The sequence below is a fragment of the Amblyraja radiata genome, chromosome 27 (assembly GCF_010909765.2).
Source record: "Amblyraja radiata isolate CabotCenter1 chromosome 27, sAmbRad1.1.pri, whole genome shotgun sequence".
Lineage (NCBI taxonomy): Eukaryota > Metazoa > Chordata > Chondrichthyes > Rajiformes > Rajidae > Amblyraja > Amblyraja radiata.
Window position 1 is genome coordinate 18,935,731 of NC_045982.1, and position 17,880 is coordinate 18,953,610.

The following is a 17,880-nucleotide window of genomic DNA, read 5'->3' on the forward strand; positions in this document are numbered from 1 at the left end:
GCAATTTCTTGTGGGATTCCATTCACGCTCTGTGGTTATGATATGATATGATACAACTTTCTTTATCCCAGGAGGGAAATAAATCTGCCAATAGTCATAAAACACAAGATACATGAAATTAAAGTGACAAGTGGAAAGGATAGGGGATGTGCAAAGATTTGGGGTGGGGAGGGGAGTCAGTCTACCCCACGACAGAAGGGGGAGGAGTTGTACAGTTTGATAGCCTGTACTATCAAATCTGTACTGCGGGTTTCTCTCAAGTGGGGTGGTGCATTGGTCTTAGATCTTGTTCTGCTGAAATAGTCCTTCTGTTTCCTCACAGCTCCAATGCCCAGCTTCAATTCTGACTCTGGGTGCCCTCTTTGTGGCGTTTGCATGTTCTTTGGTAACTGGATGAGTTTCTCACAGCAAGACCCCCACATCCCAAAACATACTAGTTGTCAGGATAATTGGGTGCTGTAAACTATTCCTTACATAAGTGGAAGGAAAATCAAGTTGGAATTGAGGGGCATTGCATACAGGATAGGTTACAAGGAAATACTTGGGGTATTCTGTAAATCCCAAAACAAAAAAAAGAGCCGAATAGATGTTTTTCGAACAATTCCTCTAGGTTTCAGTTCAGTTTCCAGCATCTGCAGCCTCTTGTGTCTCTCTTGAAGAAAACGAAACTGAACCTAACGGAAGACCCGGCTTAAATAACACAGGCGCGGAGCCAGATGCCACTGTCGATGCAATTTTCCGGAGGCAAACTTTGGGGTTTGTGCACAACCTGCGCTTGGAGTCATATTTCGTGCAGTTTGCTGCATATCCTTTGGTGAGTGTTATGCTATTTTGTTCTGGAGTTGGGTTTAGCAGCAAGAACATGTTGATGCAGTGATTCAAAATTTAGTTTCCAATTATATTACTTTTCCATCATATAAAACCCGGCTTCGACAGATAGATTATGAAAGAAAACTGTCAGGGAACATAAAAACTGATTGCAAAAGTTTTTATAGATATGCGAAAAGAAAGAGATTAGTTAAAACAAATGTAGGTCCCTTGCAGTCAGAAATGGGTGAGTTGATCATGGGGAACAAGGATATGGCGGACCAATTGAATAACTACTTTGGTTCCGTCTTCACTAAGGAAGACATAAATAATCTGCCGGAAATAGCAGGGGACCGCGGGTCAAAGGAGTTGGAGGAATTGAGTGAAATCCAGGTTAGCCGGGAAGTGGTGTTGGGTAAATTAAATGGGTTAAAGGCCGATAAATCCCCAGGGCCAGATAGGCTGCATCCCAGAGTACTTAAGGAAGTAGCTCCAGAAATAGTGGATGCATTAGTAATAATCTTTCAAAACTCTTTAGATTCTGGAGTAGTTCCTGAGGATTGGCGGGTAGCAAACGTAACCCCACTTTTTAAGAAGGGAGGGAGAGAGAAAACGGGGAATTACAGACCAGTTAGTCTAACATCGGTAGTGGGGAAACTGCTAGAGTCAGTTATTAAAGATGGGATAGCAGCACATTTGGAAAGTGGTGAAATCATTGGACAAAGTCAGCATGGATTTACAAAAGGTAAATCATGTCTGACGAATCTTATAGAATTTTTCGAGGATGTAACTAGTAGCGTGGATAGGGGAGAACCAGTGGATGTGGTGTATCTGGACTTCCAGAAGGCTTTTGACAAGGTCCCACATAAGAGATTAGTTCACAAACTTAAAGCACACGGCATTGGGGGTTCAGTATTGATGTGGATAGAGAACTGGCTGGCAAACAGGAAGCAAAGAGTAGGAGTAAACGGGTCCTTTTCACAATGGCAGGCAGTGACTAGTGGGGTACCGCAAGGCTCAGTGCTGGGACCGCAGCTATTTACAATATATATTAATGATCTGGATGAGGGAATTGAAGGCAATATCTCCAAGTTTGCGGATGACACGAAGCTGGGGGGCAGTGTTAGCTGTGAGGAGGATGCTAGGAGACTGCAAGGTGACTTGGATAGGCTGGGTGAGTGGACAAATGTTTGGCAGATGCAGTATAATGTGGATAAATGTGAGGTTATCCATTTTGGTGGCAAAAACAGGAAAGCAGACTATTATCTAAATGGTGGCCGACTAGGAAAAGGGGAGATGCAGCGAGACCTGGGTGTCATGGTACACCAGTCATTGAAAGTGGGCATGCACGTGCAGCAGGCAGTGAAGAAAGCGAATGGTATGTTAGCTTTCATAGCAAAAGGATTTGAGTATAGGAGCAGGGAGGTTCTACTGCAGTTGTACAGGGTCTTGGTGAGACCACACCTGGAGTATTGCGTACAGTTTTGGTCTCCAAATCTGAGGAAGGACATTATTGCCATAGAGGGAGTGCAGAGAAGGTTCACCAGACTGATTCCTGGGATGTCAGGACTGTCTTATGAAGAAAGACTAGATAGACTTGGTTTATACTCTCTAGAATTTAGGAGATTGAGAGGGGATCTTATAGAAACTTACAAAATTCTTAAGGGGTTGGACAGGCTAGATGCAGGAAGATTGCTCCCGATGTTGGGGAAGTCCAGGACAAGGGGTCACAGCTTAAGGATAAGGGGGAAATCCTTTAAAACCGAGATGAGAAGAACTTTTTTCACACAGAGAGTGGTGAATCTCTGGAACTCACTGCCACAGAGGGTAGTCGAGGCCAGTTCATTGGCTATATTTAAGAGGGAGTTAGATGTGGCCCTTGTGGCTAAGGGGATCAGAGGGTATGGAGAGAAGGCAGGTACGGGATACTGAGTTGGATGATCAGCCATGATCATATTGAATGGCGGTGCAGGCTCGAAGGGCCAAATGGCCTACTCCTGCACCTAATTTCTATGTTTCTATGTTTCTATGATGAGCCACATTCTTCGACATCAAAAGACAAATTCGAGAATAATTAAGCAATTGTTAAATTTCAACATGTTTTTGTGGGCCTGCTGCATATACTTGATCTTTTGGCGTTCAGAGAGAAACATCCAATCCCTGTGATTTATGATCTTGGGCATGGACTGCATGCCGTCTGAGTAATGCGGCTTTTTCACGGGGCGACTTGACGCAAGAGTTAACCAGAGTTTAACATCGTGGGAACCTCGTGCGATAACAGTACGGCATTCGTGGACCACCGTGGACCACCGTGGCGCTAACGGCAGGTAATCGTGTAACTTGGTGACTCGGGAGAAAATTCAAGCAAGTTTGAATTTCTTCAAGAGTGACTTGTATACTTGTGGTTGAGTATTGCAACATTATATGAACGTAGTGGCCAGTGCGATATCCGTGCGATATCCGTATTAACTCTTGCGGTTACCGTGGGAACTCCTGCGAACGGTGAACCCGGAAGCTGGACAGAGGGGACAGAAGGTGAGTAAAAATTGTCTTCTGTGGGATTGAATTTAAAAAATAAATATTTGCATCCGCATATGGACATCAACTTATTCATGAGTTATGTTAATGAGATTCAAGAAAATAACTATAATCTTTAAAAGGGACTTTAAAAGGGACTTTACTGAAAGGTCCCGCATTTTTATGGTCCGTGAGAAATTTTTCACATGTACTTCTTTGAGAGATACAGCTCGGAGTCCTCGCCGACTAGCGATCGATGCCTTTCCGAAGCAGGGTCCGGAACGCTACCAATCAATGTTCTCCAGAGACCCGTGTAAGGAGTGAACTGCACATGCTGGTTTAAACCGAAGACAGACACAAAAAGCTGGAATAACTCAGCGAGTCAAGCAGCATCTCTGGAGAAAAATAGCTGATGTTTCGGGACGAGACACATCTTCAGACTCAATTCCGATTAGGATGTCTGAAGAAGGGTTCCGATTCGAATCGCCACCTATTCTTTTTCTCCAGAGATGCTGCCTGACCCGCTGACTTACTCCAGCTTTTTATGTTTTTCTTCCCAGATCTGACTTACTTGCTGAGTTACACCAACATTTTGTGTCCTTTTGTGCGTATTAACCAGCATCTGCAGTTCCTCTAGACATTACCTAACTTCAGATTTTAGAGATATAGCGCGGAAACAGGCCCTTCGGCCCAACGAGTCCGCGCCGACCACCTATTCTTATCCGCTTCAGAACGGTTCTTCCTTCCATTCGTTTGGGCACTGACCCGACCTACCAACCTACCTCAATGCGGACATTGGACTTTTTCCCCTTGGAACTGTCCTGAAAACATATATTCTGAACTCTGGTATTTTCCTCTTCGCTCTACCTGGTGTTCTTGTGCATGTGTCGGAAGGAACAGCAGATGCCGGTTTAAAGAGAATGCTGGAGTAACTCAACGGGACATGCAGCATCTCTAAAGAGAAGGAACGGGTGACGATTCGGGTCGAGGCCCTTCTTCAGACTGTACGTGGCTTGGTTATATTCATGTATAGCATTATCTGATATGATTGTATAGCACGCAAACAAAAGTTTATTCCCTGCATAGAATCATACAGCGTAGAAACAGGCCCTTCGACCCAACTTGCCCACACCGACCAATATGTCCCATCTACACTAGCCCCACGCCCGCGTTTGGCCCATAACCATCTAAACCTATCCTATCCATGCTTCAGTCTAATGCGTCTTAAACATTGCGACAGTACCTGCCTCAACTACCTTAACGGATAGCTCATTCCATACACCCACCACACTTTGCGTAAAATAGTTACCCCTTAGGCTCTCATTAAATCATTCCCCCCGAACATAAACCTGTATCTGCTGGTTCTCGATATGAGACAATAATAACAAACCAAAGCGAGTTAGGACATCAACGGGGAGATCCTGGATAAACCCAAGGTAGCCACAAAATGGAGGAACTCAGCGCAACAGGCAGCATCTCTGGCGAGAAGGAATGGGTGACATTTCGGGTCGAGACCCTTCTGATATGCTGCCTGTCCCACTGAGCTACAGGTTGTGTCTATCTTCGTTTTAATCCAGCATCTGCAGTTCCTTCCTGGCCGAACCCGATTGAAAGATGAGAGGTTGGGCGATAGAGCACTGGGTGTGACAAGGATCAGGCTTTTATTATTATTATCTATTTATTTATTTATTTATTCCGAACAAGTAAAGACATTAAAGACATTAATATTAACAAAATCGAAATTATCAAACAATTGGACATTACAATCAATATTTACAAAGCAATGAGAAGAACAAAATCAAAGTTCCAATGTCCAACTCTGTGTCTGTACAAGCTCGAAAAGGAGTGAGAAGAAGAATAACTTATTAAATCTCACCCCTTTTCCCCAACACTTCTACCATATTTAAAAATCAATTCATTACTAATTATAATACTACCCTAGGCAATTTCCCATAATACCTACAGACATATATATACATACAACTATTATGTACATACAAACTTCATATCTGAAGTACCCAAACATAAGTAAACAATAGTAAAGCAAGATAAACATCAACCCCCACTTGTCAACCATCCCCTCCATCCCTGTACCCCTTGAGAATTATTTTTTTATATATAATTTTAAAATGATTCATGTTTGTGCATTGCTTCAATTCCCCGTTCAATTTATTCCACACTCCTACTCCACAAACCGAAATACAAAAGGTTTTTCTAGTCGTACGGACTTTTTGTTTCTTAAAGTTAAATATTCCTCTTAAATTGTAACCCCCCACACGCTCGTTAAATAATTTTTGAATGTTTCCAGGTAAATTTTTATTTTTGGCCCTAAACATTATCTGAGCTGTTTTGAATGTAACCAAATCTTCTAATTTTAATAATTTTCAGTAAGCTTCAGTAAGCAAAGTAAAGAGAGGTGGCAACGTTATGGAAATGAAGCGGGTAATCCGAGTGATGGCGAGACGGTATCCTCTAATGTGTCGGAAAGAAATCTAGATGTTGGTTTGCGCCGATGATAGACACAGCAATACTGGAGACAGACATAACATCATGGACGGGCAGCATCTGGATAAAAGGAATGGGTGACGTTTCGGGACGAGACTCTGAAGAAGGGTCTCGAACCGAAACGTCACACATTCCTTGTCTCCAGAGATGCTGCCCGTCCCGCTGTGTTACTCCTGCATTTCGTGTCTATCTTCCGTATGCTCTGTGATGGTCATCTCGGAGTCAAGTGGCAACTCTGGTCTGTAGACACGAGGAATTGCAGATGCAGGAATCACGAGCAAAACACAGAGCGTTGGACGAGCCTGACCCTTTGAGTTCCTCCATCACTTTGTGTTGAAGTCAGGTCTGGACATTGCTTGGCTCAGTCTCAGGCGCCGGCTAACTAGGAAGGTAGAGTCAAAGTCCAGCACTAACACTCAAGAAATAACGTTTGCGGCCTGATGTTCCCAATATTTAATTGAAATAATTAATAAAGTAAATAAATAGATACCGGTCTAATCAGTATCTACGGGATTGGACAGGCTAGATGCAGGAAGAATGTTCCCGATGTTGGGGGAGTCCAGAACCAGGGTCCCAGTTTTACAGTCTACCGTGGGAACTCTTTAACTCAGTAAAGTAAAGTAAAGTAAAGTAGCCTTTATTGTCATATCAGCGCACAGGCAGCAGTTGATTGTTGCTCTATTCAGTTTTCCAGGGGGTCGGGACAGGACTGGAGTTGGGAGGGAAAGGTGGGGGAGTCGAGGGAGAGGAGGGGGAAACAGATGGGGTTGTCTTCATTTACTGGCGGCGGGTGTCTGTCACTGAAACAGGCAGGTGAGATTTCACATCCACCTTGTGTGTGCCTCTCTCTCTCTCTCCCTCCCTCCCTCTTACACAGGCTGAGAGACTCTGCCTCTGTGAGTGTACGTCTCTTTCTCCCCGTCTCCCACACACAGTAAGACCGAGGTACTGTGCTCAGTCCATCTGTGTCTCCCACATACACAGTAAAACATGTCTCCAAATGAGCCAATTCAACCAAGGGAGGATATTTATAGTGTGTGAAAAAAAAGTGACATCATTTGTGCCACGTGATGATTTAACAACACTTCACAATGTTCATTCAAGATTTAACGGGAAAGCTCGGGAGACGGACAAGTCACTCGCACAAATAACAGAAATACCGAGTACCGTGGGAACTCTTTATCTACCCCCCGTTATATCGTGTGATATCGTGCTAGACCACGACCACTTCACTCTGGTTACATCTTGCGTCAAGTCGCCCCGTGAAAAAGCCGCTTAATACTGCTCTTTCATTCCTTGGTTAAACCCCTGTGTCACGGTGCGAGTCTACCCACGAGTGATCCAGATTTTAAAACAAATCAAACTCGTGGTAATCACGTAGAATTAACGTAGCGGGAACGTCAGAACTCGTGGACGTAACTTAGCGACTCGTAACGCTAACGACAGATACTCGGGAAACTTTTTAACTCCTGAAAATCTTTCAACATGATGAAAGATTTCCACGAGTCAAATTTACTCTTGAAGTAAAAATTTTAAACTTTTAAACTCGTTGTAAGAACGTAGTAGCCCGTGAGTTTACCGTAGTGACTCGTGAGTCTACCGTGGGCACTCTTTAACCCAGCGGGCAGGCAGCATCTCTGGAGAGAAGGAATGGGTGACGGGATGATGTATCCAAAATTCTACTGCGTCTTTGTGTTACTCCAGCACAGTGTGTTCATTTTTTGTCAACCAGCATCTGCCGTCTCTTGTGTATGACATTATTTGTATCCGTGGCAGTTGATTGTCGCTCCCTTCAGTTTCCCAGGGGGTCGAGATGGGACTGGAGTTTGGAGGGAAAGGTGGGGGGGGGGGGGAGTGTGGGAGGAGAGGAGGGTAGTGGGGGGAGGGGGTGGTTGGGGTGACTAAGTACGGGAGACAAGTGTACGAGAGGTGTACTGACTGTGTGGGCATACACTTTGGTAGTGATTGCCCATGGGGTTCCCTGTCGAGGACTTCATAATGCAGAGAGCATTATAAACAGAGCGATTAACCCTGGAAAGGGGGGAGACTTCTCTCTGAGTTGTACCCAGGAAACTGAAGCAGGCTCACGTAGACTTAATATTTTCTTGAGGTTATTAACGACAGATAAATGGATGGGAAGGGTTTAGAGGGCTATGGGCCACATGCAGGCAAATAGGACTGCATTATGCTTGAGGAGTATAAAGAATGTAAAAAGAATCTTAAGAAAGAAATTAGAAAAGCTAAAAGAAGATATGAGGTTGCTTTGGCAAGTAAGGTGAAAGTAAATCCAAAGGGTTTCTACAGCTGTATTAATAGCAAAAGGATAACAAGGGATAACATTGGTCCATTGGAGAGACAGAGTGGACAGCTATCTGCAGAGCCAAAAGAGATGGGGGAGATATTGAACAATTTATTTTCTTCGGTATTCACCAAGGAGAAGGATATTGAATTATGTGAGGTAAGGGAAACAAGTAGAGTAGCTATGGAAACTATGAGAATCAAAGAAAAAGAAGTACTGACACTTTTGAAAAATATAAAAGTGGATAAGTCTCCAGGTCCCGACAGGATATTCCCTAGGACATTGAGGGAAGTTACTGTAGAAATAGCAGGGGCTATGACAGAAATATTTCAAATGTCATTAGAAACGGGAATAGTGCCGGAGGATTGGCGTACTGCGCATGTTGTTCCATTGTTTAAAAAGGGTTCTAAGAGTAAACCTAGCAATTATAGACCTGTTAGTTTGACTTCAGTGGTGGGCAAATTAATGGAAAGGATACTTAGAGATAATATATATAAGCATCTGGATAAACGGTCTGATTAGGAACAGTCAACATGGATTTGTGCCTGGAAGGTCATGTTTGACTAATCTTCTTGAATTTTTTGAAGAGGTTACTAGGGGAATTGATGAGGGTAAAGCAGTGGATGTTGTCTATATGGACTTTAGTAAGGCCTTTGACAAGGTTCTTCATGGAAGGTTGGTTAAGAAGGTTCAATTGTTGGGTATTAATGCAGGAGTAGCAAGATGGATTCAACAGTGGCTGAATGGGAGATGCCAGAGAGTAATGGTGGATGGCTGTTTGTCAGGTTGGAGGCCGGTGACTAGTGGGGTGCCTTAGGGATCTGTGTTGGGTCCACTGTTGTTTGTCATGTGCATCAATGATCTGGTTGATGGTGTGGTAAATTGGATTAGTAAGTATGCAGATGATACTAAGATAGGTGATGTTGTGGATAATGAAGTAGATTTCCAAAGTCTACAGAGAGATTTAGGCCATTTGGAAGAATGGGCTGGAAGATGGCAGATGGAATTAAATGCTGATAAGTGTGAGGTGCTACATCTTGGCAGGACAAATCAAAATAGGATGTACATGGTAAATGGTAGCGTATTGAGGAATGCAGTTGAACAGAGGGATCTAGGAATAACTGTGCATAGTTCCCTGAAGGTGGAATCTCATGTAGATAGGGTGGTAAAGAAAGCTTTTGGTGTGCTAGCCTTTATAAATCAGAGCATCGAGTATAGAAGTTGGGATGTAATGTTAAAATTGTACAAGGCATTGGTGAGACCAATTCTGGAGTATGGTGTACAATTTTGGTCGCCCAATTATAGGAAGGATGTCAACAAAATAGAGAGAGTACAGAGGAGACTAGAATGTTGCCTGGGTTTCAGCAACTAAGTTACAGAGAAAGGTTGAATAAGTTAGGTCTTTATTCTTTGGAGCGCAGAAGGTTATGGGGGACTTGATAGAGGTCTTTAAAATGATGAGAGGGATAGACAGAGTTGACGTGGATAAACTTTTCCCATTGAGAGTAGGGAAGTTTCAAACAAGAGGACATGACTTCAGAATTAAGGGACAGAAGTTTAGGGGTAACATGAGGGGGAACTTCTTTACTCAGAGAGTGGTAGCTGTGTGGAATGAGCTTCCAGTGGAAGTGGTGGAGGCAGGTTCGATTTTATCATTTAAAAATAAATTGGATAGGTATATGGATGGGAAAGGAATGGAGGGTTATGGTCTGAGTGCAGGTAGATGTGACTAGGGGAAAATAAATGTTCGGCACGGACTTGTAGGGCTGAGATGGCCTGTTTCCGTGCAGTAATTGTTATATGGTTATATGGTTATACCCCAAGACGCCAACTTGGACGGCACGGCCAAGCTGGGCTGAAGGACCTGTTTCCGTGTTGTGCAGCACCATGACTGAGGCCTATCCAGTGGGATTGACATGTTTTGTATATTTCCTTTCTAAAGATGCAGTGTATTTTGGTGACTATTGCGCACTGCAGACCAGAAGCGCCTTCAATACCCAGATATACCAGATCCACACAAAATCTTTTTTTGCGGCAACTGTTTATAATGCTCTCTGCATTATGAAGTCCTCGACACAGGATGGAGCTGCCTTCTTTAACACTGTTGCATCGCCGCCACCGCCTATTTGCTGCACAATGGCAGCGAGTGCGGGGCCGAGATCCTGCCTAGTTTTTTTAAGTTCTAAAATTGAACAACTTTCAATACTGAATCAGGATATACTTACTGTATGAGATGCTGTCCAGCTCCTCTATTTGATACTTAAAACAGGCCTTCATTCACGGTGGTGCAGCGGTAGAGTTGCTGCCTAAATAGCAGGAAATAGGAGAGGAATGATTGGAAACCAATCTGAGTGCTTCCAATTGGCTTCCCGGAGCAACGGCAAACGCGGAAATATTGAAATAACATCCTTTGCCCGTTTTGACCCATAAGATGGAAAGTTCATGAACTGTAGACCAGCAGACATCCACCTGCGTGCTCGTGCTTACAAAGTAGCATGTAAAACCTTCTGAAGAGTAGTGTTTAGGGACATAAGTGGTTACATAGATTGACCAAGTGAAACCAAAATAGTGGCGTTAAGGCAACAAGGTCTTTTGTTCGCTGGTCGGCGCGGACTCGGTGGTCCGAAGGGCCTGTTTCTGCTCCATATCTCTAACCTAAACTAAACTAACAGGGGAGAACACTGGGCCTTCTTGGTCAGTTTATTGTTTTACACTTGTATACATTACACAGATCACGGAGTGTAAAATAAAGCTGGCAAGCCGAGGTCATGCAAGAAACGGAGGAAAACGGGAGACGATTTTATTCAGTAACTCCGTTCTGGCAGAACATTTATCCTGTGTTAAGAAACCTAACTTTCAGGGGATTTAAATCTTGAGTTCAACTTCTACCTGAATTTAATCGATTTACAAAAGCTTTCAAGTTCTCCCTGCAGCCCGTTTCTTAAACACCTTTACGTTTTGCGCTTTTTTTGACAGCCAAGTACTTTAAATGTCATTTATTGCATTGTAGCAATGATAGGCAATGATTTGATAAAAGGTTAAACCTGTTTTTTTTGTTTGCAAACACACAGTGATTAATTACATGACAAGAGAAACATGCAGCTACATAAGAGACACGGAGAAGATGATCATCGGGGCAGTTCTGTCCATGGTCACAGGAGGCTTTTTATAGTTTAAAAAAACTGCATGACATCATTTTTATCCATGTGATGATTTTTCCACACGTCGTTAGTCGTTGTTGGCTCAAGAGTAACTCGGGAGAGGAACTTGGTAACTCGGGAGAGGAACTTGGTACATCGCAGAAATGAGAAGTAAACGGCAAACTTAGACATACACGTGGGAACTCGTTTAAACTCGTAAACATAAACTTGGAATCTCGTAGACAACCACGAGTTTGCTTTTTTCTTTCACTCGAGATCGCTTGTGGGTGGACTCGCACTGTGAGACAGGGCCATTAGATATTGGTTATCTTATAGAGGGGTTGCACGTAAGGTCATCGGGTCAAAGGGCGTGACGCACGGATCAGCTCAATCCATGTGGAGGACATGGCAGCTTCCGGCATATATTGTTAATACTCGAAACGCGTACTTTCTTACCCGTTAAAAACCGCTGAAATTGTCATTTTTTGTGCTGTAAATATTTGTGGAAATCGGGGTAAGCATGAGAGACATTTATCCTATTTCAAAATTCCAAAAGTGAGGAGAAATTATGGTAGAGAGAAGGGTGGCGCAGTGGTAGAGTTGCTGCCTTTCCAGCACCACAGAACCGGGTTCGATCCTGACTACGGGTGCTGGCTGTATGGAGTTAGTACGTTCTCCCTGTGACCATGTGGGTTTACTCCCACACACCAAAGATGTGCAGGTTTGTATGTTAATTGGCTTTGGTAAAAATTGTAAATTGTAAATTATCCCTAGTGTGTAGGATAGTAATAGTGTATGGGGATCGTTGGTTGGTTTGGACCAGGTAGACCGAAGGGTCTGTTTCCGCGCAGTAAACTAAACGAAAACTAAACCGGCAGAATCTGTTGATATTGGTCTACGAGCTGAGATATTAACTTTATTTCTCGCCCAAGAATTCAGGTCTTTAACCTGAATCATTAATCTGTCCCTCTCTCCACTGATGCAGCCTGATCTATCAAGGGTTTGCTGCATTTTCTGTTTTTATAAGTACTCCATTAGTTAAAATATGCTCTGGCACATGATCTCCTCTAACTAAGACACATCCTGCATTTGACAATTTGGCTCAAACCTAATACAATTAATCATTTGTGGTGGATAGATCGTCTCAGTTTCTTAATGCTGCAGAATGGAAGGGTTTGCTCATAATTGTCATATGTTCTGCAGTTTACCAAAGACCAAGAAGATCAAGTTATGTGTTTGGAAAATCATCAGTTTTTCTCAATCATACCTCTTCAATTGGAAATTCAGAGCAATGAAGCAACCACGGCCCCATGCCAAAAAGGACAAGAATATTCCCAATGTGCTTCTTCAAACATGAAGTAACATTTTCCATGCATTAGTTGTGTTTAAGAGGCTTTTAGATAGGCACATGGATATGCAGGGAATGGAGGCAAATGGATCATGTGCAGGCAGATGAGATCATTTTATCCTGACATCATGTTCGGCACTTTGTGAATCGAAGGGCCTGTTCATGTGTCATATTTTTCTATGTCCTATGTTCAATGTAATCAATGTGGTTGACAAAACCAAAATGAATTGCAAATATGCAATGATTCAGATCAAGTTTCATAATTACACCGGGGACACAAACTGCGATCAATCAGAAGTAATATTCAGGAAAAGCAGCAAAATTGTATCAATAATTTTGTTTGTGAGAGTGCTAATGTCCTGTCAGATGGAACATATGCCTGACCTGCTCTGTATTCCTTCTCTTCATTTCAGCAACAAGAGGAAATTGTTCTCAATCTTAACTGGTCATTTGAACTGGAAGTGAAATCAAAATGCATCGCCTGACTTTTCTAATACTGGCCTGCACTCTCCCTGCAGGTAAGATATTACAGTCTATTGCTGCAAGGGAACTAATGACTTATCTGCTTATTTGTCACTGGAGTATATATTTTCAAATTAGTTCTTGGAAGATAAGGCAGACAACATCGTGGAATTTATCTCTGAAAAGTTGGCTGTCTTCTCTCTGAACAGCTGGAGAGCTCAGTCTGTAATTGTTTTTGCTAATATTGTTAAGTAAGGAATTCCAGATTATTCATCCAATGATGATAAATCTCCCCTTTCTCGATCTCTCTGTCTCCATCACAGTGGACAGGTTATCAACTGAAATGTGTAGGAAGGAACTGCAGGTGCTGATTTAAACCAAAGCTAGACACAAAAAGCTGGAGTGACTCAGTGCTACATGCAGCATCTCTGGAAAGAAGGAATGGGTGACGTTTCGGGTCTGAAGAAGGGTCTCGACCCGAAAAGTCAACCATTCCTTCTCTACAGAGATGCTGCCTGTCCCGCTGAATTAATCCAGCTTTTTGCGTCTATCGGCTGGCGTCTAGTACAACCCCATTGACTTCCACAGCTACCTCCTCCCACCATGCCTCTTGCAAAGACGTCATCCCTTCCTTTCAATTCCTCCGTCTCCACAGCATCTGCACCCAAGATATAGTTTTTCACTCTAAGAGATCCAAGAAGTCATCTTTCTTCATCATAGATTCACCCTTGCTGTTGTGGTTGGACCCCTCACCCATGTCTCCTCTGTGTCCAGCAGTTCTGTTCTCACTCCCCCTTTCCAGCTGACGTAGCAAGGAGGGGGCTCCACTGGTCCTCAACTGTTACCCCTCCAGCCTCCGCATCCAACACATCATTCTGCCACCTTCAATGTGACCCCACTATCAATTACATGCTCCCATCTCCACCCCATTCTGTAGAGACCACTATCTAGGCAACTCCTTGGCTTTTGCTCATCCCTTCCCACCAAACACTTTACCCTGCAACGACAGGAGATGCAAGACTTGTTCCTAGACCTCCTCTTTTATTTCCATCCAGTGACACCTGCAGCCTTTCCAAGTTTCTCCCTTCCCCATGCCAGGGTATTGGACACTCCAGTTCAGGTGCAACCTGTTCTTCCTGTCCTTCAGGTCACCTCTGCTCCTGAAGAGATCACATTGATCCAAAAACCTGAACCACGGCCACCCTGCAGCAACTCCTGAACCCTATCCTCTTATTCCTACTCTCACTAGCACTGGAAATAATCCAGCAATTCCTTCTCTTGAGATCAATTTTAATCTGTTGCCCTATTCCACACTTAATTCTGCAGGACTTAATCCTTTTTTCTACCTATATCGTTGGTACCAATATGTATAACAACCTCTGGCTGCTCACATTCCCCCTTGAGAATTTGTTTGTAACCGCTCAGAGACATAGAATCATAGTGATAGAGTGTTACAGTGTGGAAACAGGCCTTTCGGCCCAAGCCACCCACACCGGTCAACATGTCCTGCCTACACTAGTCAAGCCTGACTGTGTTTGGTCCATATCCCTCCAAACTTGTCCTATCCATGTACCCATCTAACTGTTTCTTAAACATTGTCACAGTCCTTGCCTCAACTACCTCCTCTGGTAGCTTGTTCCATACACCCACCATCCTTTGTGTGAAAAAGTTACCCCTCAGATCCCTATTAAATCTATTTCCCCCCATCTTGAACCTATGTCCTCTGGTCCTCGATTCCCCTACTCTGGGCAAGAGATTCTGTGCATCTATCTGGTTTATTCCTCTCATGATTTCATACACCTCTATAAGATCATCCCTCATCTTTCTGCACTCCAAGGAATAGAGACCAAGCTTACTCAACTTATCCCTGTAGCTCAGACCTCTAGTCCTGGCAACATCCTCGTAAATCTCTTCGGAACCCTTTCAAGTTTGACATTATCTATATTACTAAAAGTCTGATCTTGACCACTTCCTGTTGTTCTGTATATTGATTTTAGAAAAACGCTGCCACTTAGGGCTGTGATTTTTGGCCATATTACTCAGAGTCCCCCTCTGCTGCGCAGGACAAGAGAGCTATTAGTGTTTAAAAAATGTTGAGATTCTCTCTCCTGAAGGCCATGCCTCTTCCGGAGGGACTATAAAACCTGGAGGTGTTGAGTGCCTCAGTCAGTCTTTGCAAAATTGGGGAAGCGAGAGGGTCACGTCTCACAGTCTGAGCTGTGAATAACACTGAACACATGTCTACTAAACTGTGAGTGGTTTTACTGACCTGTCAGTGCCCTTCATGTGGTTTGAAAATATTGTTCGGAAATGCTAAAGCTGTGTTGCCTTTGGTTTGAAAATGCTAAAGCTGTGTTGCCTTGGGTTTGGAAATGCTAAAGGTGCGTTGCCTTTGGTTTGGAAATGCTAAAGCTATGTTGCCTAATTAAAGTTGCCTTGCCTAATTAAAGTTGCCTTGTCTTCTATATAATTAAAAGTCTAATCTTGACCACTTCCTGTTTGCACTTTATATTGATTTTAGAAAAAACGCTACCATGCATGGCTGTGATTTTTGGCCATCGTACCCAGTCCCCCTCCGCTCATCAGGTGCCAAGGATTTTTCCCATTGTTGAAAAATAAAAGAGTCATTAGTGTTTAAAAAATGTTGAGATTCTCTCTCCTGTCAATCATACCATGAAGGCCACACCCCTTTTGGTGGGAGGGGGGAGGGACTATAAAACCCAGAAGTGTGGGCATGGCTCAGTCTCTGCAAAATGGAGGAGGGAGAGGTCACAACTTGCTGTCTTTAGTGGCCTTGCACCCTGCTTGAAATGGTATGAAACTGCACTTGAATTTGGTGGCCTTGCACCCTGCTTGAAGTGGTAAGAAACTGCACTTGAATTTGCTGGCCTTGCACCCTGCTTGAAATGGAATTCCATTTCAAGGAATAGCTGTGAGTCAACTGCCAGCCCACCAGCCGTGAGTGAGTGAGCTGCCAGCACAACAGGCTTGAGTGACTGAGCCACCAGCCCAAGAATCCATTTGGCCCACAATGTCCATACTACCCCTCTGGAAACCAGTCCCTTCCGCCCACAACACCTAATACTAGCGCTCCAGAAAGCCCCCCCCCCCCCCCCCCAATATTGGAATTGGTGGAGAGGTGGAATATTGCGTTGGAGGACCAGCCCTCCCGTGTGATGCTTAGTCGAGTCTTTCCTATAACATAGTTGATCCTGATGCCCTTGAGGAGATGCACCATCCTGGTATATTGATCACAGCCACAGAATTTTCTGTCTATTCCTCTAACTATCAAGACTTCCATGACTATATTTCTCCCTAACTCCACCTCTTCCCTGCTGAGCATCACAGACATTTGTGGTGCCACAGTCTGGCTGAAAAACCTTAAACTTGTCCAACAGTATCCACGAGGTATACCTACTGCCGAGGGAAATGGCCACAAATGAATCATGCACTCTCTGCCTACCCTCTTCACCACTCTTGGTAGTCATCCAACTACCTGGTACCTGTACCATAGGTGTGACCATCTCACTGAAACTCTTATCTGTGATGCTCTCATCAACTCAAATGCTCCTGAATGAGTCCAACCGAAGCTCCAGGTACAGTCAAAAGGAACATTCAAAGTCTCTCTGATCTCCCACATCCTGCACGAGGAACTACCAGTGTTCTAACTGTCATCCTGACTACAATAAGGCTAAAGAGAAAGTTGAAAAAAGCCTCACTTTATCTTATCTTTTTGCTACTCAGCCTCCTCACTGAGGCGTCTCGAGGCAAAGCTTCAGCATTGTACCTCGACAACTGTACCTTGACAACTGTACCTTGACAATTGTACCTCAATAACTGTACTTCAACAACTGTACCTCAAGGACGGCTTTCCAACAACTGTACCTTAACAACAGCCACTCTCACAACGGTCACTCCATAAATTCACATTTTTGTCAATAAAATAATAAATGTAAAAGAAAATAAGTTGATCATAATACTATTACACTTGTATATACTTTTCTATTTCATGTGGCTTACTATCCATGTTGATTCCTTTAATTTACAGTGGATGGCTTAATTATTCAGGTTGCGTTGGGGGGATTTGTAGCAGGCAAGTGCATTCTTTCTCCATATTTTTGTTTATTGCTTGATATATATATATTTTTTTAATTTAAAAAATGTATTTATTTATTAGAAGTAAGTACAATACAGTGGTACCTTTTTACAGGTTCCCAAAATTATGTTAACATAATACATTCTCTGTACAACTTCCTTTTTTTTTTAAAGAGAGAAATAAGAAAGAAATAGATAGTAAAGGATAGAGGAGAGTCTAGTGTGTGTGAATAAAAAGAGAGAAAAAGAGATAGTGAAAAGAAATAAGCAAGAAAAGAAAGCAGGAGGGAGATTATCAAATCGCCGCTAGGAGATGATTTTTTATATTCTTTATCATCTTTCACCCATACCTGAAACTTTTAATTTTTACGATACTGTTGCACCACATGAATCCAAGAAATCAATAAATGGAGACCAACTCTATTGCTTGATATATATTGTCTTTTTTGTGTGCTCCCCATTCTCTCGGTTAATATCAGTTCTCTCTAATAACGTGTTTCAACAGCTGCTGAGGTGCATTGTGAGAGGTCACTCTTCCCAAATACAAAGCATTCCCAGTCAGTTTTACAAGCTTAGTGTATATTTATGACCCTCAGGAAGTACTTGTACTCGGAGCAGGGCCCGCTCATCCATAGACAGGATCATACAGCGTCTTGAGCGCTGACATCAAGACATTAAGCGCCTTGAGTATTAGAAAGGCGCTATAT

At 43.2% G+C, this 17,880-nt stretch overlaps 1 long non-coding RNA gene across 1 annotated transcript; it reads left to right on the plus strand.

Annotated features, from left to right (window-relative positions):
• The first annotated feature begins 260 nt into the window (after positions 1 to 260).
• Positions 261 to 17,175, plus strand: LOC116988242. Its single transcript, XR_004415892.1, has 3 exons — positions 261 to 814; positions 13,030 to 13,134; positions 17,127 to 17,175. It is a non-coding gene; the product is annotated as an uncharacterized LOC116988242 (long non-coding RNA).
• The last annotated feature ends 705 nt before the right edge of the window (positions 17,176 to 17,880 follow it).